The sequence below is a fragment of the Neofelis nebulosa genome, chromosome 16 (assembly GCF_028018385.1).
Source record: "Neofelis nebulosa isolate mNeoNeb1 chromosome 16, mNeoNeb1.pri, whole genome shotgun sequence".
In the NCBI taxonomy this organism is placed as follows: Eukaryota; Metazoa; Chordata; class Mammalia; order Carnivora; family Felidae; genus Neofelis; species Neofelis nebulosa.
This window is the reverse complement of record NC_080797.1, coordinates 61,205,421-61,231,501: the sequence shown is the minus strand read 5'-3', so window position 1 is coordinate 61,231,501 and position 26,081 is coordinate 61,205,421. Positions and strand designations below refer to the sequence as shown.

Below are 26,081 nucleotides of genomic sequence, written 5' to 3'. Positions count from 1 at the left end.
AAATATCACTAAATATAGGACAGCTGGCAATCAGAAAAATATGAATATTCTTTCATCAACAATAAGGTGAAATGCCATTTCAACTGTAATTAGGGTGAAGGGCAACTTCAGGTTAAGCAGTGGTTGAAGAGTTTAATTAAATAAATGCAAAATCACCCAAAGAACACATACTAAGTACTACAGCACTGGCAACAGATAACACCTTGAAAGAATCCCTGGGCTATCATGAAAACATAGAGGAAATATGTCAGTCAAAGTGCCTCATTAATTCTCTTCTTTCCCGGAGATTTTCCCTCAAAGGATATTGCTGGGGAATTTTGTATTTTGTGAGATTAGGAGAGAGGTTAATCAGATGAAACAGACTGCCTAGGTTCATATGTCAGCTTGCCACTTATCAGCTGTATGAATTTGGACAAGTTATTTCAACTCTCCAAGCATCAGTTTCATCACCTGTACAATGAAGAAAATAATAACAAACACATCTTCCTAATATCATGTGTTCATTTGAGTCTAGGATTTGGAACAATGTAGGATTTAGAAAAGTGTAGGCTCTCAATAAATGTCCTTATCTTAAGGCTAATTGTTTTACCCCTTCTGGCACCTTGTTACATGAATTATTCTCTTTTATATAGACAGTTCCTCTCTGTACTATATTCCTCTCATCAGCATTTAAAATTTTTTTAATGTTTATTTTTATTTTTGAGACAGAGAGAGACAGAGCATGAGCAGGGAAGGGGCAGAGAGAAAGAGAGACACAGAATCTGAAGCAGGCTCCAGGCTCTGAGCTGTCAGCAGAGAGCCAGACGCGGGGCTTGAACTTATCAACTGCAACATCATGACTTGAGCCAAACAAAGTCAGACGCTCAACTGACTGAGCCACCCAGGCGCCACTCCTCTCATCAGCATTTATTTTTAAAATGCTTAATCTCGGGGCGCCTGGGTGGCTCAGTCGGTTAAGCGTCCGACTTCAGCTCAGGTCACGATCTCGCGGTCCACGAGTTCGAGCCCCGCGTCAGGCTCTGGGCTGATGGCTCGGAGCCTGGAGCCTGTTTCCGATTCTGTGTTTCCCTCTCTCTCTGCCCCTCCCCCGTTCATGCTCTGTCTCTCTCTGTCCCAAAAATAAATTAAAAAAAAAAAAAAAAGCCTAATCTCTTCCATTTGAAAAGCAAAAACCCCAAACTCCCCTGATCTGGAAGTCCTTTTCTAACTAGGTGTCATTGTATGTTTCTCACTAAGATAATACAGTGAAGATGGTGGAAAGACACAGATGGATTTTAGAGATTTAAGGAGATAGCAATTGAAGGATGTGATTAAAACCCCTCAATGGCTTCCTATTACAACTAAATTCATCCAATGTCCTTGCATACATTGAGCCCTGCTTCTACTCTCAAGGCTGCCAGCACATTAGCTTTCTTTCCATCTTTTGAATATACCAAGCTCATTTCTGCCTCAGGGCCTTTATATCTGCTACTCCTGCCTTCTCTGTTCTTCTAGATTTGGCTTCTGCCCCCTATTGAGGTCTCAACTTAAATGTCACCTCCTCATAGTATTTATCACTACCTGCAACGATCCTATTTCAAAGCCTGAAATGCTCTATGAGCCTCATTAAGAGTCTTCACAGTCTCACCAACCTCTCATGGCCCCAATCTGAACAAGTCACTCCTTTGCTTCACTGCCCTCAGAATAAAGTACAAACTAACTTGGCTGTAACTGACTTTGCTGATCTCATCTCTCACTTTCTCTCTTTTAAAGTTTTTTTTTTAGTAATCCCTACACCCATCGTGGAGCTTGAACTCACAACCCTTAGAGCAAGAGCTACACACTCTTCCAACTGAGCCAGCCAAGCGCCTCCACTAGTCTCGTCTCTTGTCGTTCCTCTTTTTCAGCTCAACTGAAAAATTTCCAGTCCCCCAATTGCCTGGTAGTCTTTCTCACTTCCAGGTCTCCCCAGAGGCTGTTCCTTCCATGACTGGTTAAATTCTTAGGACCCTTTTTTCCCCTCCTGTGATAAGGCAGTTTATAATAGAGTGATTGAGCACAAAGATTGTATTTCTGGGTTTGATTCTCAGGTCCATTATTTACTGTGTGCCCCAGGGCAATGCCCCAGGGCAGGTAACTTTTCTCTTCTTCAGTTTCCTCATCTATAAAATGGGGATAATCATAGTACCCTCATAGGGTTGTTGTGATGATTGAAAGCATTCACATGTATAAAGGACTTGGAACAGTGCTTGGCACATAGTAAATGTTATTCAAGTATTTGATGTTTTTATTATATGTCCCCTACTAGACTCTAAGCTCTATGAGGACAAAGATTCCAGCAGGAGACTGACTGTGGTGATAGTTAGGAAAGTCCAGTTCCCAGAAGATTCAGGGTCAGCTTTGGCCTTCTTTTTAGTATTCCATTCATCAGAACATAGTGTCAATACCAATTCTTCCTCTTTTCTGGCTCTGCAATTCCCCCATGGTGCCAAATGTGCTCATTCCAAAGGGTAATATTTTTGCAAGTAATGACAACTATTCTAAGTTAGGAGCTAGCCTCTGGAATTAGTCCTGGGCCCCACCACCCTACTCTTGTCACCAGTTACATTTTACTGTATGTATGTCGAGAGATGGGAGGCAGTTCATACACGAGGCATGCACTTTTGTGTACATCTGCTTTTCTAGGGACGGATTATGCTAATCTATATACTTTTCCCACAGCAACATATAGGTATGTATGTAAAAGTTACATGCATCTGATGAGAAAAAAATCCTCAAACTCCTAGGTGCTAGAGCGAGTAACCTCATTTCTTAGTGACTTGAGCATTCCATTATATGCATTTTAAATTAGTAATCTGTAATTAGAAATATTAGTGGCACTCCAGTTTCAGCATTCTCAAACTTTACTCTAGGGCCTATTCTTGCTTCTTTCCAAAGAAGGAAAAAATTTCCTTAGTCTTAGATTAGGACTTTAAATATTCATATCAGATCCTGGGGTCAGGAGTAGCTTTTCTTTCTCCAGAAGTACAGAGAATTTAACACCTTTCACAGAAAGAATGGAACTGCTTTCCTCCTCCTCCCCCCTTCTCTTCCTCGAATTTTTTTTTTTTTTTTTTTTTTTTGCCTGACATTATATCTTGGTCCCTATCTCTGCAAACTCTGGGCTATAGAGGTAAGACTGGGCTAGAGGTGGGATGAGGGTCATGGTGATAAGGAGAGAGTTTAGTTCTGTATCTCCTCTTCCCTTCTACTGCAGTGCATTGCCCTCAGCTGTCAAATCTGTATTGCTGAATTTCCAAGACTCAACTGAGCCTAGTATATTTTTTTTCTTTTTAGGTTTGCTTATTTATTTTGAGAGAGAGAGAGAGAGCGAGAGCAGCAGAGGGCCAGAGAGAGAATCCCAAGCAAGCTGTCAGCAAGGAGCCCGCGCTGGGCTCAAACTCATGAATGTGAGAGCATGACCAGAGCTGAGATCAAGAGTCCAACGCTTAAGGACTGAGCCACCCAGGCGCCCCTAGCCTAGTTTCTTGTTCCACTATGCCAAGGCAGCACAGTGGTCTAGGGGCTGATGGTTGGGTCTCCATGGGCTAAAGGTCTAGTTTTTTTTACCAGTTTGCAAAAGGGCCAGGCTCTGTAGTGAGAGCTGTAAAGTAAGAAACTATAGGCCTGCAAGTTCCTCGATGGCACATATGAGATGCCCAGAACATTTCTGTCCAATAAACAGTATGCCCTTGATAAACAGACTGAACTTTGCAGTGTCCCAAAGAAGTTTAAGTGCCGCCTTGACAAGATCCCCAGGGGTTTCTGAGCACCTCCTGGCCAGTAGTGTATTCTGGGATGTCAAAATTACCTCTTACACAATTAGCTCCAATGTATTCTAGATGTGATCTTCTTTTTGAAAGAGATCCAAGTTCATTATCAGTCACCTCAGAGCACCTGCATTCGGGCCTTTAAGTGCAGGTAGGATCCAGAATCCTGGAAGTGTCATTAAGTCTATGATCGAGGTCCAAGCGTTTAGTAACCCTAGGCAAGGTAACCCAGAGGCCTTGGACCTAAGGGCGGCCATCGAAGCCTGAAAGCCTAATCAGTCCTCGAGGCCAGCGGCCATGTCCACCTGAGACTCAGGGGTGCAGAGCATCAGGCACTGAAGAAGACGCCTCGGCTCCGGCTACGCATGCGCGGGCGTCCATAGAGGGCCCCGGCAATCCAGGCTGCGCATGCGCAAGAGCGGCTCCCGGCTAGTCCCGACGGCGGCGGCGGCTACTGAGGGGCCGGGGCGTGGAGTAGCGGTGGCGGCGGCGGGCAGCAACGGAGCAGCCATGAGGGCCGGGCCCAGTCACCGACAGTGAGTGATGGTGGAAGAGGGATGGGCGGCCGGAGAGAAGAGGGGTGGCTTGGTGGAGGGATACCTCGACTTGGTGGGGGGGGGGGGGTGGGCTCTGCCTGTCGGAGGCGAAGGGGCGTGGGGGAGGGACAGTTTGAGGTGATGATGGGAGAATTTGGGGCATAGGTGGCCGGATCGCCGGCGCCAGGGCTGGACCGCTTGGCGGAGGGAAGGAGGTGAGTGCGGCAGAGTGAAGGAGCCCACGGCAGGGGCAGTGTCCCGCGCTTCCCCGTTTGTCATCGTCCCTTCCCCCAGGAGCTTTCGGTCGCCTCTCCCTTTCCGCTTCTTTCAGAGAATGGTCGCGGGGGGAGGGTGGTGGAGGATGAAAGCCTTGCTGGAGCTGAAGAAGCTAACTCTGATCCAGGCAGGGAAGGCCGGTCGCCTAGAGTCATGGGCTTTTCTGGGCGGAGGATGGGAGTCAGGAGCCCTCTGTTTAAAGCTGGGAGGGGTCTAGGGAAGAAAGCTAGGGGCTTAGAGTCTGACAGGTTCGAAACCACGTCCACCATTGATAAAGCTGATAGATAACCTTGGGCAGGTCCTACTTAACCTTTCTGAACCTCTGAAAGATGTGCTTCGGTGGGCTATTGCAAGCATCAATGTACGTGATTGAAATTGTGTATGAAAATTGTAAATTTCATTGGTTGGTACTATTGTCACCAACAATATTACTGGATTTTAGACCTTACCGTTATTAGTAGAGTGATTGGTTTCTTTGTCAAGGCGAAGCATATTGTTTGTAAAACCTCAACAGGCACATATGTGCGTTTTACGTAGGCACAGTAGATCATGTGCAAAAATACCAGTTTGTGATGTGACTAATTAGCCATCAGACTTGTGTAGGAAAAATACCATACTCTTGGGCATTTTTACAAATGGTGTGTAGCTCCTTACTCAAAAGGAAGAAATAAGAGAATGGAGGGCCAATCTGTTAAATGCTTCGTGAACATAGCTCACTCAGGTTCCTTGTCTTGTAACACAGTTGGTACTAATGTGCTTTATTATGAGTCGAGAAAACTAGTTGGAGACAAGCTGGGAGGGCTGCACAAAGAGGGGTGTGCAAATACAATTTGCTATTTTTAAATTGTATAAAAGTTTTCTCTTGCGAGGGAGTCTCTGGTTGCCCCAAGGGCCGTGTCTCCCGTTTTGGAGGTCAGATAAGCATATAGCAGCTTTGGAGCTCCACTTTTTGTTACGCTGCCCGTGGAACCTCCAGGGTGGAGTGTCTCTGAGAGAAAGACAGAAGCAGCTGTCCAAGAGGTGGCTGGTTCTTTTCTGAGAGGCTGAAGGAGCACTCCTGAGGCTTTGTTGTTGTTCTTGTTGTTATTTAGGGTAGACAAAGCAGAGGACAGAGTTAAACTGTGTGCTTCTAGAGAGAGAAAATGGCTTTCTAGCCACAGCTTTTGAAAGAGGTGAAACTTCTTTCAAAAGGACAGAATGAGATGGATGCTTCAGCTTTGCCGGCCCTAAAGCTGAAGAGCTTGAAAGAGCGAGGCCTTTTGGAAATTAGTGAGTGGTTTGTCTTTCATCTGAGCAAAGGTAGGGAGTGGCTGTACTAGGTCCTTGAAGATTCACAGATAAGAACAGTGAATTATTTTATAGGAATGCGGGAAATGAACCCTAGTTGTCTTTAACTTCTCCATCTGGTAAAACGTGTTTTACCTCTTTTTCTTGGAAATATACAGTGATACATCATTTTTAATTTTTTGCTCTAGTTCCTCGGCTCTCCCAATAACTGCCCATAATCCCAATTGTTCTTTTTTTTTTAAATTTTTTAATGTTTATTTTTTTATTACATTTATGCATTTTTGAGAGACATAGAGAGACAGAGCACAAGTGGGCGAGGGGGCAGAGAGAGAAGGAGACACAAAATCTGAAGCAGGCTCCGGGCTCCGAGCTGTCGGTACAGAGCCCTATATGGGGCTCGAATCCACGGACTGTGAGATCATGACCTGAGCCAAAGTTGGACACTTAACTCACTGAGCCACCCAGGTGCCTCCAACGATTGTTCTTTTTTAGAGAATAGTTTTGAAAGAAAGCGCTTGTTACTGTTGTCATAGGGCATTTACAGAATACAAATTTATTTTGTCTTTGGTCACCAGATGGAACCTGAAGTAGAGGTATAAAAGTAGAGCTGGCTTAGTTGTCCTATTTTATTTTAATAATTGGACATTTATTTTTAATTTTGTAATGTGTTTTTCCCTCTACTGAAAATTTCCATTGGTTCAAATGAGTCCCTAATGCCATTCATGTCATGTTAAAATGATAGAGGCTTGTTCAGTTGTGATGAGAATTTCCTGTCCTCTCTATTCTTTTTCCTATTTGTGGTTATTTTTATGTGGTAGATGACTTACCAAATGGAGAGTCTTCCCTTGGGAGAGACGGCATGGTCAGTGCCTTGATTACCTGTTGTGGGAGCAGTCTGTCTAAAGTGGGGATGTAAGGACTACTCATGAATCTCTGACACAGCAAGGGCTAAGAAAAAAAAAAAGGAATTAAAGGTTACTAGCTCATTTTTATTATGATAAAATGAATAATTTTTTAAAAAGTATCTTCTGCCTCAGAGGAAAACTTTTTTTTTTTTTTTTTTAAGTTTATTTATTTGTGTGTGTGTGTGGGGTGGGGGGGTGGTGGTGGGGAAAGGGAGTCCCAAGCAGGCAGCACAGAGCCAGATGCAGGACTTGAACCCACGAACCTGAGATCATGACCTGAGCCAAAATCAGGAGTCAGACGCCCAACCGACTGAGCCACCCAGGTGCCCTCAGGGAAAACATTTTAAAACAGTCTATTTAAAGACAACATTATGGTGTTAAAAAAATAATAAAAAATAAAAACAAAATTATGTGTTTTTACCTTTTTTTCTTTGAATATTTGCTTATGAACAGAACCTTTGTTCCTTTAGAACCCTTTGGATCTTGCCACCCATTCCTTAACTGAAGTCTTTTGTGATCTTTTCACAGCTGCTAATAATTGAGTACAAAGGTTTTTGTTGTTTATGTTTTTGGTTTTTGTCCTTTGGTTCTTGATAGAGCGCTAAACACTTTAAAAAAGGGCTATATGGGAAGATGTTGAAAAGTAAAAGAGAAGAGCAGATTTAACTTAGTGAGTTTGTAGGTTGTTCTGATGTTTGGAGGGTAAAGGATTCAAGAATGGATATATGATTCAGAGTAGCCTCCAGAGGCCAGGTTTTGCTTACCGGTGTTTAGCACAGTACATAGTTGGCCTGGAGTAATTGCTTGTTAAATATTTGCTGAATGGAAAAATGATAACAAACAATATAAAACATAATCAGCAGAGATGAGTTCAGATCTTCTGGAACTTTGTGTACCTTTGAATGAGCTTCCCTATGTTTCTTTAGCTCAGTTTCTTCATCTATAATAACTGTACTTCCTGCACAGGTTGTTGTGAGGGTTAAATGTGCTTAATACATGTAAAATGTTTACAATACTACTTAATACTTAGCAAATGCTAAATAAATAACTATCCAACTAGTGTTTGTTGGATGCACCCTCTTTTTGTGCTCAAATCTATGCTGGTCAAAGATGTTTGTCATATAGCCCCGACCCTCTCAGTTCACAGTTTGGCCTAGGAAACAGATGTATACAAAGTAATTATTATAGAATGTAATACTTTATTTCATCAGCTCTGTGGTGCTAATGATTGTAAGGCTCACAATTACTTTACATGCAAGGAAGAAAGAAGAAATGTTAAGAAAGACTGGCATGCTATCAGTTGTAAGATATATCCTATTTTCAGAGAAATGTGGAGGGGAAAGTATGTCTTACAATTGATGAAATACATTAAGCGCTCTACTAGAGGGAGGTACAACTTGTGAGAGTTGATGGATGGCTGGGTACAGGTATTGTCAGTAAAGACCCTTTGCATAACATGCATGATACACCCTCATAGATGGACGAGGAAGATAGGGCATTACAAGCAGACAGTAAAGTCTGAAAATGTGAAGGGGAGGGCATTATTGATGTGTACCACCATATCAGGACAAGCAGGAGAAGGAAATGAGCTAAGTATTTGGCAGAGTAACATTGTATAATGCAGCAGAGCAGGACAGGAAGCTTGGAACATTTTCAGAAAAGACATGAGCCTCATTCTTGAATTTCAACTCCTAAAATGTAATAGCAACTCCAAAAAGATGATACTAATATAATAAAGTGGAAAGTGAGAGTAGAGTGAGAAGCAGAGTGGCCAGGGGAAGGGTTGAAGCTTCACAGCTGACCAGAGTGGGGATAAGTGTGAAGTCACTGTGCTCATGGTGAGAGGTGAATGCTTTCTCAGCAGAGAAGTGTTTAGTATCTATTTCTGTCTTTTCACTGCCTATCAAGGTCTTGGTTATGTCCCTATTAGAGCTTTGTAACTTAGAGTGAAAGGAAGTACAACTCAAGTGGAAAAATGCTAAATTTTCTTTATGAAAAATGCATTTATTTTTATTTTATTATTTATTTATTATTATTTTTTCAACATTTTTTATTTATTTTTGGGACAGAGAGAGACAGAGCATGAACGGGGGAGGGGCAGAGAGAGAGGGAGACACAGAATCGGAAACAGGCTCCAGGCTCCGAGCCATCAGCCCAGAGCCTGACGCGGGGCTCGAACTCACGGACCGCGAGATTGTGACCTGGCTGAAGTCGGACGCTTAACCGACTGCGCCACCCAGGCGCCCCTTATTATTTTTTTTTAATGTTTATTTATTTTTGACAGAGAGAGAGAGAGAGAGAGAGAGACCGAGCTTGAGTGGGGGAGGGGCAGAGAGAGAGGGAGACACAGAATCCGAAGCAGGCTCCAGGCTCTGAGCTGTCAGCACGGAACCTAATGTGGGGCTGGAACTCACAAACTATGAGATCATGACCTGAGCTGAAGTCGGACGCTCAACTGACTGAGCCACCCAAGCGCCCCTATTATTTATTTATTTTTAAGTATCATTTATTTAATCTCTGTTCCCAACATGGAGCTTGAGCTCATGACTCCGAGGTCAAGAGTCTCATGCTCTTCCAACTGAGTCAGCCAGGTACCCCTAAAAATCCATTTACTACAAGGAGGATCATAAATTACCAGAATTAAGGTTCAGTTATCAAATAATGGCTTAGTATTATAGCACTGGATTGTACTGTTTCATGGGAAAATATAGGTCATTTAAGGAGGGATTTAAAAGACTCAGTTACTAATTTTCTTTTTTTTTTAATTTTTTAAGTTTATTATTATTTTTTTAGCATTTATTTATTTTTGAGAGACACAGCGTGAGCGGGGTTGGGGCAGAGAGAGGGGGAGACACAGAATCTGAAACAAGCTTCAGGGTCCAAGCTGTCAGCACAGAACCCGACATAGGACTTGAATCCACGAACTGTGAGATCATGACCTGAGCCGAAGTCAGACACTTAACCAGCTGAGCCACCCAGGTGCCCCAAGACTCAGTTACTAATTTTCTGGCAACCAGCCCTGAAGCTAGTGGGAGAAAGTATGAAAAACTAGAAATAGCATAAGCACAAATTTGTCTAGTGTTTTTTCTTTTCATCAGTAAACCAAAGCTAGGTTTGAATCTCTTAAGCTTTTTGGTCTCTGGTCTCATTAGAAAATGAGTTGGTCCTTTCAGCAATCAGTCAGCAGACATTTAAGTGCCTATTGTGTGTTAGGAATTGTGCTAGGCACTGAAATTAAAATATGAATGACATAATCTTTGTAATGAGTGCACTTTTATTTTTTTAGCTTTTTTAATTTAGAGATAGTGTGTTTCCATGCAAGTTGGGGAGAGGGGGAGGGGCTGAGAGAGAATTTTTTTTTTTTGTTAAGAATTTTTAAGTTTATTTTGAAAGAGTGAAAGATCGGGGGAGGGGCAGAGAGAGAGGGAGGAGGGAGGTATGGAGCCCGATGTAGGGCTCAGACTCAGGAACCATGAGATCATGACCTCAGCCGAGGTCAAGAGTCAGACAGCTTAACTGACTGGGCCACCCAGGTGCCCCAGGAAAGAGAGAATCTTAAGCAGGCTGCATGCTTAGTGCGGAGCTGGGTGCAGGGCTGGATCCCATGATCCTGGGATCATGACCTGAGCCAGAATCAAGAGTTGGACGCTCAACTGACTGAGCCACCCATGTGCCCCTGAACTTTTTTTTTTTTTTAAAGTTTATTTATGTATTTTGAGAGAGAGAGGGAGGGAGAGAATCCCAAGCAGGCTCCAGGCTGTCAGCACAGAGCCAGATGCAGGGCTCGAACTCACTAACCGTGAGATCATGACCTGAGCTGAAACCAAGTCAGATGCTTAACTGACTGAGCCACCCAGGTGCCTTCTTTTATTTTCTTTTATTTTTCTTTATTTTTTTAAGTAGCCTCTATGCTCATCACTCATCATGGGGTTTGAACTCATGATGCCAAGATCGAGTTGCATGCGAGACAGGCACCCCTAAAGAATGCACATTTAAAAAAAAGATTTCATTTAATTTGTTTATGTATTTATTTAAAGTTTATTTTTTTAGTAATCTCTATACCCAACCTGGGGCTCAAACTCACAACCCTGAGATCAAGAGTTGCATGCTTTACCAACTAAACCATCCAGGTGCCCCAAGAGTACACATTTTGTTTTTTTAATACTATTTTTGAGAGAGAGAGAGGGAGAGAGTGCGTACACGTGTGTGCACATGGGGGAGGGACAGAGAGAGAAGGAGACATAGAATCCAACACAGGGTCCAGACTCTGAGCCGTCAGCACAGAGCCCGACGGCCTCGAACCCTGAACAGCAAGATGATGACATGAGCCGAAGTGGGTGCTTAACCGACTGAGCTATCCAGGCACCCCAAGAATGCACATTTTAATTGGAGACAAACACAAATAATTATGAATTAGTACAGTAAGTGCAATCATAGAGATCTGTACTAAGTGCTATGGGAGCACAGGTTCTTTGTGGTGGGGTGAGGGGAAGGTTGGACAAAGCTTCCTAGAGAAAGAGTCAGTTGGGTTTTAAAGGATGAATATAATTTGGCTATCTCAACAAAAAAAGATTGGAGAGGGTAGTGTTTCAAATACAGAGAACAGCTTGCACAAGGGTAGAGAGTATATGAGTATGGACCTGTGGGCCAGTGGTTTAATGTGGCTAGATCATGGGGCATGAGGAAGAAATGGAAGGAAGTGAGGTGAAAGATGAGTTGGAGCCCAGTTGTAGATGGCCTTGGTGAGGGGTCTGAATTTTACTTTGTAAGATAAAATGCCAGGGAGTCATGGGAGAGTTTTGTTTGTTTGTTTGTTTGTTTGTTTGTTTAAGTCATGGGAGAGTTTTGAGTCAGGTAAGGAACAAGTTCAGATCACTGTTTAAGAAAAGTAACACTGTTGGCAGTATGGAAGTTAGATTTTAAAGTGTGAAATTGGCTACGGCGGGGGGTGGGGGGGGACTAGTTGGTTATGAGACATTTGTGTGATGATCATTTGAGAGAGATTGAAGATCTCAATTACAGTGGTAATGGTGGAATTGTAGACAGGTTAACGAGCTTTTTAGGAGAATCACCAGGAGGGTCTTACTGACTTTATGTTGAGGAGTGGGTAAGGGGGAAGGAGTTGTCAAAGATGGATTTGAAATTGCTTGCTTGGGCAAGTGGATGGTGATATTATTAACCAAGGTAGGGAATACAGGGGTGAGAGGGTGTTACATTTGAGGGACAATGATTTTGGTATATTAGATTTGAGGTGTCAGGAAAATCGAGGAGCAAATGTCCAATAAGCTTCTGGGTATTTGGGTCTTGAGTTTAGTAGAAAAGTTTAGAATGGAGATGCAGATCTAGAAATCATTAGGGTATAAGTGATAGTTAAAGTCAGCGTAATTACTCTGTGAGTCAGTTCTAGTTGCTTTATTTGTTGTTTATTCACATCATCTGGAGGGATTGGTTTTATAATAATGTGGCACCAAGTACCTTCTCGATAGTAGTTCATGCAGTGCTAAATCTTTTCCTTATTTCCCATTATTTATTTATTTATTGAAAAAAAACTTTAAGGTTATTTATTTATTTTGAAAGAGAGTGAACCAGCAGGGGAGGGGCAGAGAGGGAGGGGGACGGAGGATCGGAAGCAGGCTTTGTGCTGACAGCAGAGAGCCCGATGTGGGGCTCAAACTCAGGAACCATGAGATCGTGACCTGAGCTGAAATTGGATGCTTAATCGACTGAGCCACCAGGGTGCCCTATTTTTCCATTTTTTTTTTTTTTAAAAATTTTTTTTTTCAACGTTTTTTATTTATATTTGGGACAGAGAGAGACAGAGCATGAACGGGGGAGGGGCAGAGAGAGAGGGAGACACAGAATCGGAAACAGGCTCCAGGCTCCGAGCCATCAGCCCAGAGCCCGACGCGGGGCTCGAACTCACGGACCGCGAGATCGTGACCTGGCTGAAGTCGGACGCTTAACCGACTGCGCCACCCAGGCGCCCCTATTTTTCCATTTTTTAAAAAAGTTTTTATTTAAGTAATCTCTTTGACCAACACAAGGCTCGAGCTCATGACCACGACGAGATCAAGAGTTGCATGTTCTACTGACTGAGCCTGCCAAGCTTCCCAGTGAAATTTTCAATAAAGAATCAGTGTGCAGGGGTGCCTGGGTGGCTCAGTCTGTTAAGCATCGACTCTTGATTTCCGCTCAAGTCATGAACGTGAGGTCATGGGTTCGAGCCCCATGTCGGGCTCTGCGCTAAGTGTGGAGTGTGCTCGAAATTCTCTCCCTCTCCTTCTGCCCCTGTCCTGCTTGTGTGCATGTGCACTCTCTTTCAAAATAAGTAAACATTTTTTTAAAACATTTATTCATTTTTGAAAGATGGAGAGAGACAGAGCATGAGCAGGGGAGGGGCAGAGAGACAGATGGAGACACAGAATCTGATGCAAGCTCCAGGCTCTGAGCTGTCAGCACAGAACCTGATGCGGGGCTCGAACCCATGGACCGCGAGATCATGACCTGAGCTGAAGCCGGGCACTTAACCAACTGAGCCACCCAGCTGCCCCATTACAAACATTTTTTGAAAAAAATGAATTGTGTGCATATTAGCTGTACATCTTTGTTTTCCCCTATTCTCAATGGTTTACCAGACTTAGGAAATCTGCCTTTTTAAATTTTTTAAATTATTTTTTTAGGTTTTTTTTTTTTTTTTTTTTTTAAATAGTCTCTATGCTGAACATGGAGCTTGACCTCTTGACCCTGAGACCGAGAGTTGCATGCTCTACTGACTGAGCCAGCCAAGAACCCTGCAACTGCCTTGTCTAACATCAGTTCTATTATAAAGATGGAGGAAAAAAGAATCTATTTCCACTAAATGCCTCTGATTGAAGCCTGAATGGTTATTATGAATTAGAACCTCAGCAGATTTGTTTTGAGGACCACAGGACAATTTTGAACCAGTACCTGGTTAGTTCATAGTTGGGATTAGGAATTCAAGCTAACTGTCTAGTTTTCTGCTACTCCGTAGCTTTTTCACCAGTTATATAAGAACTGAAAACAATGAAATAAATATACCTGATGGTAAGTGAAAAATACACATGCTGTTGTTTTCTGGAAGGACAGTTTGGTATGATTTAGGTGCTTTTTTTATAGTTCATGATTTTGAAATAAAAGCAGAGACATGTTTTATGAAAGGAAGGAATATGCAGAGTATCTGTAGTTGTTGGTTGACTTTAGCTAAACATTTTTAATATTGACCTTAAACAGGATGTCTGGCTTTGACAAGAAAATCAAATATTGAGAATCACAGACATCCCTAGGGTCTCACCTTGATTCAAGGCTTAACTCCCCATACTTCTCATTTTCTCCCTTACCTTAGGGATTTTATGTTAAAGAGAAGATTAATTCTGTAGATAGGTTTTCTTTTTACTTTTTTATTATGAAAATTTCAAATATATGCGAGAGTAGACATCAGTGTAATGAACCCGTATCACTCCGCTACAGTAATTTTGAACTTGTGCCAATCTTGTGTTGTTTCCCCATCTACTAACCCACCTAAGGTATTTTTAAAGAAATCTCAGATTCATAAGTTAATAAATATTTCCATATATATCTCTAAAAGATAACTAAAAGAAAAATCCCACGAAATTAACAAGCATTTCTTGAAAAAAATTTTTAGTTATATATATATTTATTTGGATTGGGCTAAAGATTTTAAAGATTTTAGGGGTACCTGGGTATCTCAGTTGGTTGGGCATCTGACTTCGGCTCAGGTCATGATCTCATGGCTCCTGGATTCAAGCCCCCTTTGTGCTGACAGCTCAGAGCCTGGAGCCTTCTTCAGATTCTGTGTCTCCCTCTCTCTTTACCCCTCTCCTGCTCACAGTGTCTGTCTCTCTTTCAAAAATACATTGAAAAAATATTGAAAAAAAACAAAACATTGAAAAAAAGGTGGGGGTGCCTTGGTGGCTCAATCGGTTGAGCGTCCAACTTTGGCTCAAGTTGTGATCTCATTCATAGTTTGTGGGTTCAAGCCCTGCATCTGGTTCTGTACTGACAGCTCAGAGCCTGAACCCTGCTTTGGATTCTGTGTCTCCCTCTCTGTCTGCCCCTCCCCCACTCATGCTTTGTCTCTCAGAAGTAAATAAATGTTAAAAAAAACAAGAAAGAAAAGCAAGGGGACCAACATAACCAAAATTATTTTGAAAAAGGACAACAAAGTTGGAAGACTCCTACTACCTGATTTCAAGACTTACTGAAGAGCTATGGTAATCAAGACAGTGTGGTATTGGCGAAAGGATAGTCTGACAGATCAATGAACAGAATAGAAAGTCCAGAAATAGACCCACAGTATTAAATAAAGCCATTTGATTTTTGATAGAGGTACAAAGGCAAGTCAAAGGAGAAAAGATAGTCTTCTCAACGAGTTGTTGAAATGACTGGATATCTAAAGTAAAAGAAAGAAAAAATGTGCCTCAAACTATACTTCATACCATTTGTAAAAATTAACTCAAAATCGATCATAGACCTAAATATAAAATGGAAAACTATAAAATACTTGGAATATTTTATACAGGAGAAAATCTTTGTTACCTTGAATTAGGTAAAGAGTTTTTAGATACAACACCAAAAACAAGATCCAAAAAAATTTTTCTTGATGAATTGGGCTTCATCAAAATTGAAAACTTTTACTCTGCAAAAGATACTTAAGTGAATGAAGAGAAGACACAGACGGGGCACCTGGCTCAGTTGGTAGAGATGTGACTCTTGATCCCAGGGTTGTGAGTTTGAGCCCCATGTTGGGCATGGAGTCAACTTAAAAAAGACAAGACACAGAGTGGGAGAAAATATTTGCAAATTGTATATCAGACATACATAAACCTGTATCTAGAATGTATAGAGTTCAGAACTCATCAAGAAGCAAACAGCACCATAAAAAAATGAGTGAAAGATTTGAGTGACTTCACTGGAGCAGATAGATTGATGGCAAGTAAGTGTGTGAAAATCTCAACATCTCAGTCATTAGAGAAATGCAAATTAAAAATAATGAGATATGCCATTAGAATGGCTAAAAAAACAACAAAAGAAAACTGATTAGATTATGGGCTGGCAGGGACGTGGAACAACTAGAACTTAAGGAAACACTGTGGTAGTTTCTTACTAAGTAAAACAAACATTTAACATGTGACCCAAGTATTTACCCAGTGGAGTGACAACCTAGGACATAAAAACCTGTATGTGAATATTTATAGCAGCTTTATTTATTTATTTATTTATGTATTTATTTATTTATTTATTTGTAAATGTATCTTTTTAAAAATATGCGTATTTTATTTTATTTTTTAAATTTTTTTAACGTTTTTTATTTATTTTTGAGACAGGGAGAGACAGAGCATGAACAGGGAAGGGTCAGAGAGAGGGAGACACAGAATCCGAAACAGGCTCCAGGCTCTGAGCTATCAGCACAGAGCCCGACGCGGGGCTCGAACTCACGGACTGCGAGATCATGACCTGAGCCGAACTCAGCTGCTTAACTGACTGAGCCACCCAGGCGGCCCTATAAATGTATCTTTTAAAAAATATTTATTTTTGAGAGGGGGGAGAGAGAGACAGAATCTGAAGCAGGTTCCAGGCTTGGAGCTGTCAGCATAGATCCTGATATGGGGCTCGAACCCATGAACTGTGGAGATCATGACCCGAGCCGAAGTCGGATGCTCAACCCACTGAACCTCCCAGGCGCTCCCATATTTATAGCAGCTTTTTATTTGTACTCAACTGAAAACTAGAAACAACCTGAATGTCCTTCATCTTTGGTATGGATTAACCAACTGTAATATATTCATATAGTGGAATACTACTCAGCAATAGAAAGGAACTATTTATATTTGTAATAACATAAATGAATCTCATATGCATTATGGTAAGTGAAAGAAGCTAAGCTGAAAAGGCTACTCACTATTTGATTGAATTTATATGATAGTCTAGAAAACTTAAAACTATAGGGACAGTGGAGAGCAGATTGATGATTGTCTTGCTCTAGGGGTAGGGGAATGTTTTACTACAAAGCAGTAGAATGAGGAAATTTCTGGAGGGTAATGGAACTATTTATTCTGTACCTTGATTGTGGTTACACATCTGTATGTTTATGAGGACTTTTAGAACTGAGCACTAAAAAATAAATTTTACTGTGTAAAAATAAAAGAACAGTCTGAGGGCCCCTGGGTGGCTTAGTGGGTTGAGGGTCTGACTCTTGATCTCAGTTCAAGCCCCGCATTGGACTCCATGCTTGGTGTGAAGCCTACCTTAAAAAAAAAAAAGTCTGGGGGTGGAAGAGGGAGACTTTAAAGAAGAATTCCAAAAATGTAATTTCCTAAATATATTTGAATTTTAACTTAATTTTCTTTCTTTTTTGAATATATTTTAAGTAACATAAAAGGTACACAGTATGGGAATGTCTGGCCGGCTCAGTCAGTAGTGCATGGGACTTTTGGGGTTGTTGGGTGTAGAGTTTACTTTAAAAAAAAAAAAAAAAAAAGGTGCATGGTGAAAAGTGTCTGAGTGACAATTTAAGATCCTTTAGAATTTATTTTAATTTGTAATGCAGTTGTGTACTCTAATTCTTTTTTTTTTTTTTTAATTTTTTTTTTAACGTTTTTTATTTATTTTTGAGACAGAGAGAGACAGAGCATGAACGGGGGAGGGTCAGAGAGAGGGAGACACAGAATCTGAAACAGGCTCCAGGCTCTGAGCCGTCAGTCAGCACAGAGCCCGACACGGGGCTCGAACTCACGGACCGCGAGATCATGACCTGAGCTGAAGTCGGCCGCTCAACCGACTGAGCCACCCAGGCGCTCCTCTAATTCTTTTTTTTAATTTGTTTAATTTTAATTTACATCCAAGTTGGTTAGTATACAGTACACAAAAATGTTTTGAGTAGATTCCAGTGATTCATCCCCTACGTATAACACCCAGTGCTCATCCCAACAAGTATCTTCCTTAATGCCCCTTATCCATTTAGTCCATCCCCACACCCCCTCCAGCAACCCTCAGTTTGTTCCCTGTATTTAAGAGTCTCTTATGTTTTGTCCCCCTCCCTGTTTTTATATTCTTTTTGCTTTCCTTCCCATATGGTCATCTGTTTTGTATCTTAAATTCCTCATATGACTGAAGTCCTATATTTGTCTTTCTTTTTTTTTTTTTTTTTAAATGTTTATTTATTTTTGAGACAGAGAGAGATAGAGCATGAACAGGGAAGGGTCAGAGAGAGAGGGAGACAGAATCTGAAACAGGCTGCAGAGCTGCAGGCTCTGAGCTGTCAGCACAGAGCCTGACGTGGGGCTCGAACTCACAGACCATGAGATCATGACCTGAGCCAAAGTCGGACGCTTAACCGACTGAGCCACCCAGGCGTGCCCCTGTTTGTCTTTCTCTGACTGACTGACTTCGCTTAGCATAACACCCTCTAGTTCCATCCACATTGTTGCAATGTGTACTCTAATTCTTAAGACTTCAAGAATATTTTGCTGTTTATTTTCTACTTTAAGTTTGCTTATTCTCAAGCATAATGCTACTAGCTTTCCTTCCCTACTCTCTTTCTATCCTAGGACACTGCTGTGTTATCAGTATGTTTTCCACTTCAGTGCATGAAAAAGTATAGGGAGAGATTTATGAAGTTAATGGGGGTATATATGAATATTATCCAAAGTCTAGCCAAGCTATTCTCCCAGGGATTACTTAATGAACTGAATGAAGCTTGGACACTCGGAATATTGTGGCAGGACACACCCTTCAAATTCTTAGAAGTATTACAACTTCCAGGTTAGTGTGGATTTTTAGATTTGGTAAGACACAGAAAAACTTGGCTGTGATTTTTGGTCAGCTGGACCAGGTCCAATATGATTAACAGCGTTCCTCCTCTGCTTGCATCCTTCCTCTTCCCTCTGCTATTGCTTTCTTGTGAGAGGCAATTTGAACTATTTGCTAGTGTTTCTGGATCATGTCTCTGCTCTTTCTTTCCACAACTACTCTGATTTTCCATCAGATCTCAAATTTCCAAGTAAGAACTTTTATTTAGATAAAGTAAGATCAGGGGCGCCTGGGTGGCTCAGTCAGTTAAGCGTCGGCTCAGGTCATGATCTCATTCATGGTTCGTGAGTTTGAGCCCTGCGTTGGGCTCTGCTGACAGCTCAGAGCCTGGAGCCTGCTTCAGATTCTGTGTCTCCCTCTCTCTCTACCCCTAACCCATTCACACTCTGTCTCTCTCAAAAATAAATAAACTTAAAAAAATGTTTTTAGATAAAGTAAGATCATTCTTCTTAGTAGGGGGTTGTGTGGGTGACTGGTTAGGCTCCCGTGTCTCACTGGAATATTTATTTGCCTGCTCTTTGTAAATTGTTAACCCAGCTGATCTCTAGTCCTTCAATGTTATTCTCTCCCCCACCTTTCTCTCAAAGGCTATCAAGTGGAAGTTATCTTCATTTTTTTCCACACCTGCAGACTTTACTGTATTCATCTGTTGGCCTTTCCTTTCTTCTCCATATTGTTAATCCCTCTGCGACCTTGTTATATCACTGTTTTTATGTTCGTATTTATTTCTTTTCCCCAATTCTTTGTCCCCACCCTACCCCCAGTTACTGCTCAGTTTCTCTACTATTCCTAAAAGTAGTCTTTCTCCTGCTCTCTTTACTTTCTCATAGCCTATTTATTCCTCAAGCATGTAATTTGATTTTGTCCCCAACACTCCACTGAAATTGCTCTGCTCAGTGACCTAATTGTGAAACCCAGATGATGCTTTTCAGTCCTTGATTTATTTTGCCTTCTGCTTTTATTAATTTTTTTTAATTTTTAATTTTTTAATTGAAAAATTTTAAATGTTTATTTATTTTTGAAGGAGAGGGAGAGAGAGAATGACTGAGGGAGGGGCAGAGAGAGAGGGAGACAAGAATCTGAAGCAGGCTCCAGGCTCTGAGCTGTCAGCATAGAGCCCAGTGTGGGGCTCGAACCCACAAACTGTGAGATCATGACCTGAGCCAAAATCAAGAGTCGGATGCTTAACCGCTTGGGTGCCACCCAGGCACCCCTAATTTTTCAGTTTTTGCTTCTCTGCTTCTTTAAACTGTCCATGCTTGGTTTTTCTTTTCTATTTCTTTTTAGTCTCCCTTTCTTCTATCCAGTCCTTAAGTGTTAATGTTGCTGACAATTCTGTTCTTAGCCACCCTCTTCTTGTTTTATTTTTCACAGGTAATGTAATTCAAATCTCTATATTTAACTCAAATCTCTGTCTCCTGGGATCCAGACCTATATTTCCAGAATCCACCTGGACATCTTATGGGCATCTTGGAATTCATTATTTTTGCCACAAAATCTAAACCTTCTAGATTCCCTGACTGGTTGAATGCTATTAATAGCCATACAGTTGCTAAATCAATAATATTGGATTTGACCTTGCTCCTTTCTTCTCCCTTACCACTCATATCTGCCTGATCCCTAGATTTGATTTTAGCGTTGAAGATCTCCTAAATCTGCCTCTTTCTTTCCAACCATATTGCCAAAGTCATAGATTAGACCATTTTTATTTCTCTCTCTCTTTTTTTTTTTTTTTTTAAATTTTTTTTTTTCAACATTTTTTAATTTATTTTTGGGACAGAGAGAGACAGAGCATGAACGGGGGAGGGGCAGAGAGAGAGGGAGACACAGAATCGGAAACAGGCTCCAGGCTCCGAGCCATCAGCCCAGAGCCCGACGCGGGGCTCGAACTCACGGACCGCGAGATCGTGACCTGGCTGAAGTCGGACGCTTAACCGACTGCGCCACCCAGGCGCCCCTTTTTTCTTTTCTTTTTTTTTTTTTTTAAAAATTTTTTTTTCAACATTTTTTATTTATTTTTGGGACAGAGAGAGACAATCTCTCTCTTTTTTTAATTTTGTTGATGTTTTATTTATTTTTGAGAGAGAGACAGACAGAGCGTGAGCAGGGGAGGGGCAGAGAGAGGGAGACAGAGAATCCCAAGTAGGCTCCGCACTTTCAGAGCAGAGCCCAATGTGGGACTCCAACTCATGAAACTGTGAGATCATGGCCTGAGATGAAACCAAGAGTTGGAAGCTCAACCGACTGAGACACCCAGGTGCCCTGACCATTTTTATTTCTTACTTGGTCAGTTGCAATAACCTCCTAACTGGTCTTCATGCCTCAAGTCTTACTACCCCTTCAGTTGATCCACCACATTGGCACAAGAGCAATCTTCCTAAATTGGAAGACTACTTATGCTCTTTCCCTTTAGGATTCTTTATCATTCACAGCACACTTAACACATAGATGATTGGTTCCATCTTCCTTCCTCCTTTCCTCATTACATTTTTGCTCAAGCTATTTTCTTTTCTTCCATGGACGTTTCTTCCAAAACAAGCAAACATAACCAATAATGTGGTGAATCTCCTAATTAATCTTTAGGATTTAGCTCATAGCTCATTTCTTCTGTGAGGTCTTCCTAGTTCTCAAGGCAGAATTAACCACTCCTGCTGCTGGGCTACTGTAACATTTTATTATCCTGCTAGCATTACATTTATTATTTAAGTGTTGTTTTGTTTCTTCAACTGGATTGTGAGCTCTTTGTGGGCAAGGGTAACTAAGCCTGCCAAATTTTTTGAGTTTCTAGTATGTGTAGAGCACTAGTAATACACTGCTAATCAAGATGGACAGTCTGGGGGCGCCTGGATGGCGCAGTCGGTTAAGCGTCTGACTTCAGCCAGGTCACGATCTCGCGGTCCGTGAGTTCGAGCCCCGCGTCGGGCTCTGGGCTGATGGCTCGGAGCCTGGAGCCTGTTTACGATTCTGTGTCTCCCTCTCTCTCTGCCCCTCCCCCGTTCATGCTCTGTCTCTCTCTGTCCCAAAAATAAATAAAAAACGTTGAAAAAAAAATTAAAAAAAAAAAAAAGATGGACAGTCTGTCCTCTTATGGAGCTTGTATTCTAGGGAGGGTAAACAGACAACAGACAACTTTTTAAAACCCAGTTATGATAAATACGATGCAGAGAATTAAAATAGACTGATGTGTTAGAGAGTGAATGGGCAGCTACTTTAGGTTAGGACAATAGGGAATACCTTTCAGAGTATGGCAGTTAAGATCTAGGAGAATTCAGAGATTACCAGATCAAACATTCCAGTGTAGAACTAAAGAGGAATGAACTTCATATCTTGGAAGAACAGAAATAAGGCTAATGTGACTTGAATGTGGTGAGAGGGAGAGTGGTGCCAGAAGAAGGCAGAGACCAGATGACACTGAGGTTTGAAAGCTAGGGTAATGTGTTTCCTTCAGAGGTTTTTAAGCGGGCATATGATGTGAATTGATTTGTAATTAGAATGTTCTGCTTACTGTGTGGAAATGGATTCATTGTAGGGAGATCGTGAGTAGAGGCAAGGAGACTAGTAACAAGACTTGCACTAATTTAGATGAGAATTGGTGGTGACTTGGATTGGAGTGATGGTAGAAGAGCTGTAGAGAAGTAGATTTGGAATTTCTTTTGGAAATGAAGTCATCGGGACTTGCTCAGGGATTGGCAGCAGCCAGGGGGAGTGAGGCAAAGAGGAATCATGCCTAACTTATGCATTATTGGCTGTGGAAACTAGGTAGGTGATAATATTTATTGAGATGGGTAAGATTCTGGTGGAAGGATTTTGCTTTGGTCATATCAAGTTTGAGGTGCTTGTTAGATAGCCAACTGGAGCTATAAGATAGAAAAGCCTGGAATTCCTGGGAGAAATCTGGGCTGGCATTGAAGACTTGAAACCAACATGTAGGTAGAGTTTGAAGTCATGAAATTCAATCAGGAGGTCACCTAGGAATGGATTGTGGCTAGAAAAGAGGTATGAAGGAGAAGGAGCAGCCAGTGAGGTAGGAGGAAAACCAGTGATGCTATGGAAGCCAAGTAAAAAAATATATTTCAAGGATGGAGTGGACCACTGTATTGATTATTGTCTCAGAAAAGAACAGAGAAGTACGCGTGGGGTTTGGCAACCTAGTGGTTATTGGTGACCTTGACTAGAACCACTCATTGGAGTGATGGAGATAGAAGTCTGATTGTAGTGGATTAAGAAGAAAAATAAGATGAAGAAGCATTTGATCCTTTTTTTGTTTTCGTATATTGACATAGAGGTTTTGGGAACCAATTTCTGGAAACTCCTTGTGTCATTGTTATTAAATCCTTATTTATATTCAAATGTGGTTGTGTATTTTTGGTGAAGTGTTATAACAATAATTTAATGTTTTTGTACCCTCATTTTAGGTGGGTTTCGGTGTTCTAAGAATCTACTAAAACTAGGACTATGAGCAATACAGATACACTGGTTGAGTGAATGATACTGTTTTTAAGAATTAGCTTCCTGGTTTTGGAAAAGCAGACTGGCTTGACCTTGGCCTTATAATACATCAGGTTTTTCAGCTCTCAAATGAGGATAACAGGACCAGTTTAGCTCAGGGGTGGTTGTGAGGAATGACTACTAATGAAAATATTGTAAAACACTTCTGCAAGTTAAAGTGTGATATAGATGCTAAATAATAGTTCTTTATTGGGATGTTGTGAAAATTAGCAACATGCTGTCTGTTAGAGGCCATAAGTTCCTTTTGAGAAAGGTGATATATTTTTATAAATACTATTTGAAGAAAAAATAGTTCCAGATTTGGGAAAAGATACTGCTACCCTAATTCTGGAGTGTAACAATTATGGAACCATAATGAAACAAATTTTAGTTACAGAATATTTCCAAAAGATTTATTATATCACTTCAGAGGATTTGTATCACAAGATTTTTTTTACCATTCTTGGCTTTGTGGTTCAAATGAGGGTATGACTGCCAGCCTATGGGATTATTTAAAAAAAAAGTTTTTTTTATGTTTATTTATTTTTGAGGGGTGGGGGAGGGGCAAAGGGAGAAGGAGACACAGAATCTGAAGCAGGCTCCAGGTTCTGAGCTGTCAGCACAGAGGCCAATGCGGAGCTCGAACCCACGAACTGCGAGATCATGACCTGAGCTGAGGTCGGACCCTCAATCGACCGAGCCACCCAGGTGCCCCTAGCCTATGGCAGTTATAATGCTGAATATTTAAAGGACCAGTAGGGTGATTTATTATCTGTATTTAAAGCATCATAGCCAATTAGTAGAACCACTCACAAAAAAGCACTGAAAATGCACTTTAATTTATTTTAGATGACACCATATAGCCACTTTAATGAAAGCTTAGGTGATGGTTGCAGTTAGGCTTGGAGGAGGGACATGGTGCCATTTCAGCCAAAGCTAGCACTCCTTGTTCCACACCTGAGGTTAAATATAGAATCTGTGGCATCATTACCTATAATGCACTTAGAAAATGCTTGAAATTTGAATCGGATGAACTAAATTTTTCTCAGCCTCTAAACTGGCATTAACAATAGAAGAAACTTGGGATGTGGGTCTTTTATGTCTGAAACCGATAAGGGAAAACTGAAATGGTTAAGCAATAACGTGCTGACGTGCTTAGAACTTTACCCTGCTGACAGCTCAGTTGGGATCTGTGTATTGTTTTTTCAGTAGGGACCTGTGTATTGCTTATTTTAGAACAAAGTGACATGAAGTTCTTAGCTTTACATAGGTTGGAATTGAATCCTTTTTTTCTGGAATTTGAGTTCTCCCACAGTTCTTTCCCTCTTTGTATCAAGGACAAGCAAAAGGCTTAGCTTTCTTTTCCTCTTTGATGGGAAGACTTTTGTCCCATCCAGGCATTATTTGCTTTTCTTTTGCATTTGGTGACTGGAAAGGGGGTCCCAGAATGGCCTGCTTCTACAGCAAGGCAGTTGAGTAAGCTTACTTTGTTAGAGATGCTTTACCTCTGTGGTTATATTTAGACTTTCTTTTATTTACTTCTATGATCTCCCTTGTTCATTGTAGGCTTGGGGATTGGCTTCAGCTGTTTTATGTTCACAGGTAAAGGTTCATCTTTCATTCTTATTTTAGTTCCTTTAGTTCGCAGTTTACCTGTATCCATTTTTTTAATAGTTTCCTTCCCAGAGTAGATGTTTCACAAAGCTTCTATTCTAAATATTTTTAGGTATGTATTACTTAGCTAGGCACCCTTATCTCCCCAACTCCCCCAGCTTATTTGGGCTGTAATTGACAAATAAAATTGTAAGATATTTAAAGTGTACAGTGTGATTTAGAAAAAAAATTTTTTTAACGTTTTGAGAGAGAGAGAGAGAGAGAGAGCAGGCATGAGCCGGGGAGGGGCAGAGAGAGGGAGAGAGAGAGACAGAGAGACAGAGAATCTCAAGCAGGCTTCACACCGTCAGCACAGAGCCCAGTGTGGAGCTTGATTTCCCAAACCTGAGCTGAAATCAAGAGTTACACACTTAACTGACTGAGCCCCTGTACAGTGTGATTTTAAATATCATTATCTTTTGTTTCTTTTTTTTTTTTTTTTCATTCTGAGTAGCCAAGGTTTTCTCTGAGGCTTGCAGTTGGCAGTACTATCAAGCCAAAATACCCTTAGGATTGTATGGAGAAGCACTTTCTTTTCTTTTTCTTTCTTTGGTGAAAAAAGGTGGTTTTATTAAATCGCCCGTATGGGACCCAGGGGCAAAAAGAGCTGCCTGTATGGAAAAGTCACTTTCTATTGCTTTTTTTTTTTTTTTTAATGTTTATTTATTTATTTTGAGAGAGAGCGAGCACAAGCAGAGAAGGGAGAGAGGGAGAGGGAGAGGGAGAGAGAGAGAGAGAGAGAGAGAGAGAGAGAGAGAGAGAATCCTGATCAGGCTCCACGCTGCCAGCACAGAACCCAGTGTGGGGCTCAAACTTCTGAATCATGAGATTGTGACCTGAGCCGAGACCAAGAGTTAGACGCTTAACGAACTGAGCCACCCAGGTGCCCCTCTACTGGTTTTTAACAATATAGAATTATATATAATATTTGACCTTATGTATTTCTTCTGTGACTACCAGTTCATGCCCTTTGAAAATGTACCCTTTGGGAAAAAGAAGAAAGAAAAAGAAAAGAAAATTTCCCCTTTGGTTGTCTTTTTCATATTGAATTGTAAAAATTCTTTGTATTTTGTGGCCATCAACTCTTTTCCATAAATGTTGGAAATTATTCTTTAAGGCTATGACTAAGAAGTGAGAAAGCAGACTATTGCATCAAATGCTTATCCAAGATGGTATTTGGTTAAAATGTTTGCCTTGGTTATTTGAGCAATAGTAAGCTTCTTTTGTCTCTCTCCTTCCAAAGATGCATAGAAAAGCTCCTTCTGTCTGAAGTAAAGTGTTGGCTCTGTGTTGGTTAT

The 26,081-nt window shown here is 41.2% G+C and overlaps 1 protein-coding gene across 1 annotated transcript in view; it reads left to right on the top strand.

Annotated features, from left to right (window-relative positions):
• The first annotated feature begins 4,046 nt into the window (after positions 1 to 4,046).
• Positions 4,047 to 26,081, top strand: part of FAM222B (family with sequence similarity 222 member B) — a 78,332-nt gene continuing 56,297 nt past the window's right edge. Inside the window, exon 1 of the mRNA XM_058704586.1 lies at positions 4,047 to 4,324. The gene's annotated coding sequence lies outside the window, so the exon portion shown is untranslated. The remainder of the gene's footprint in view (positions 4,325 to 26,081) is intronic.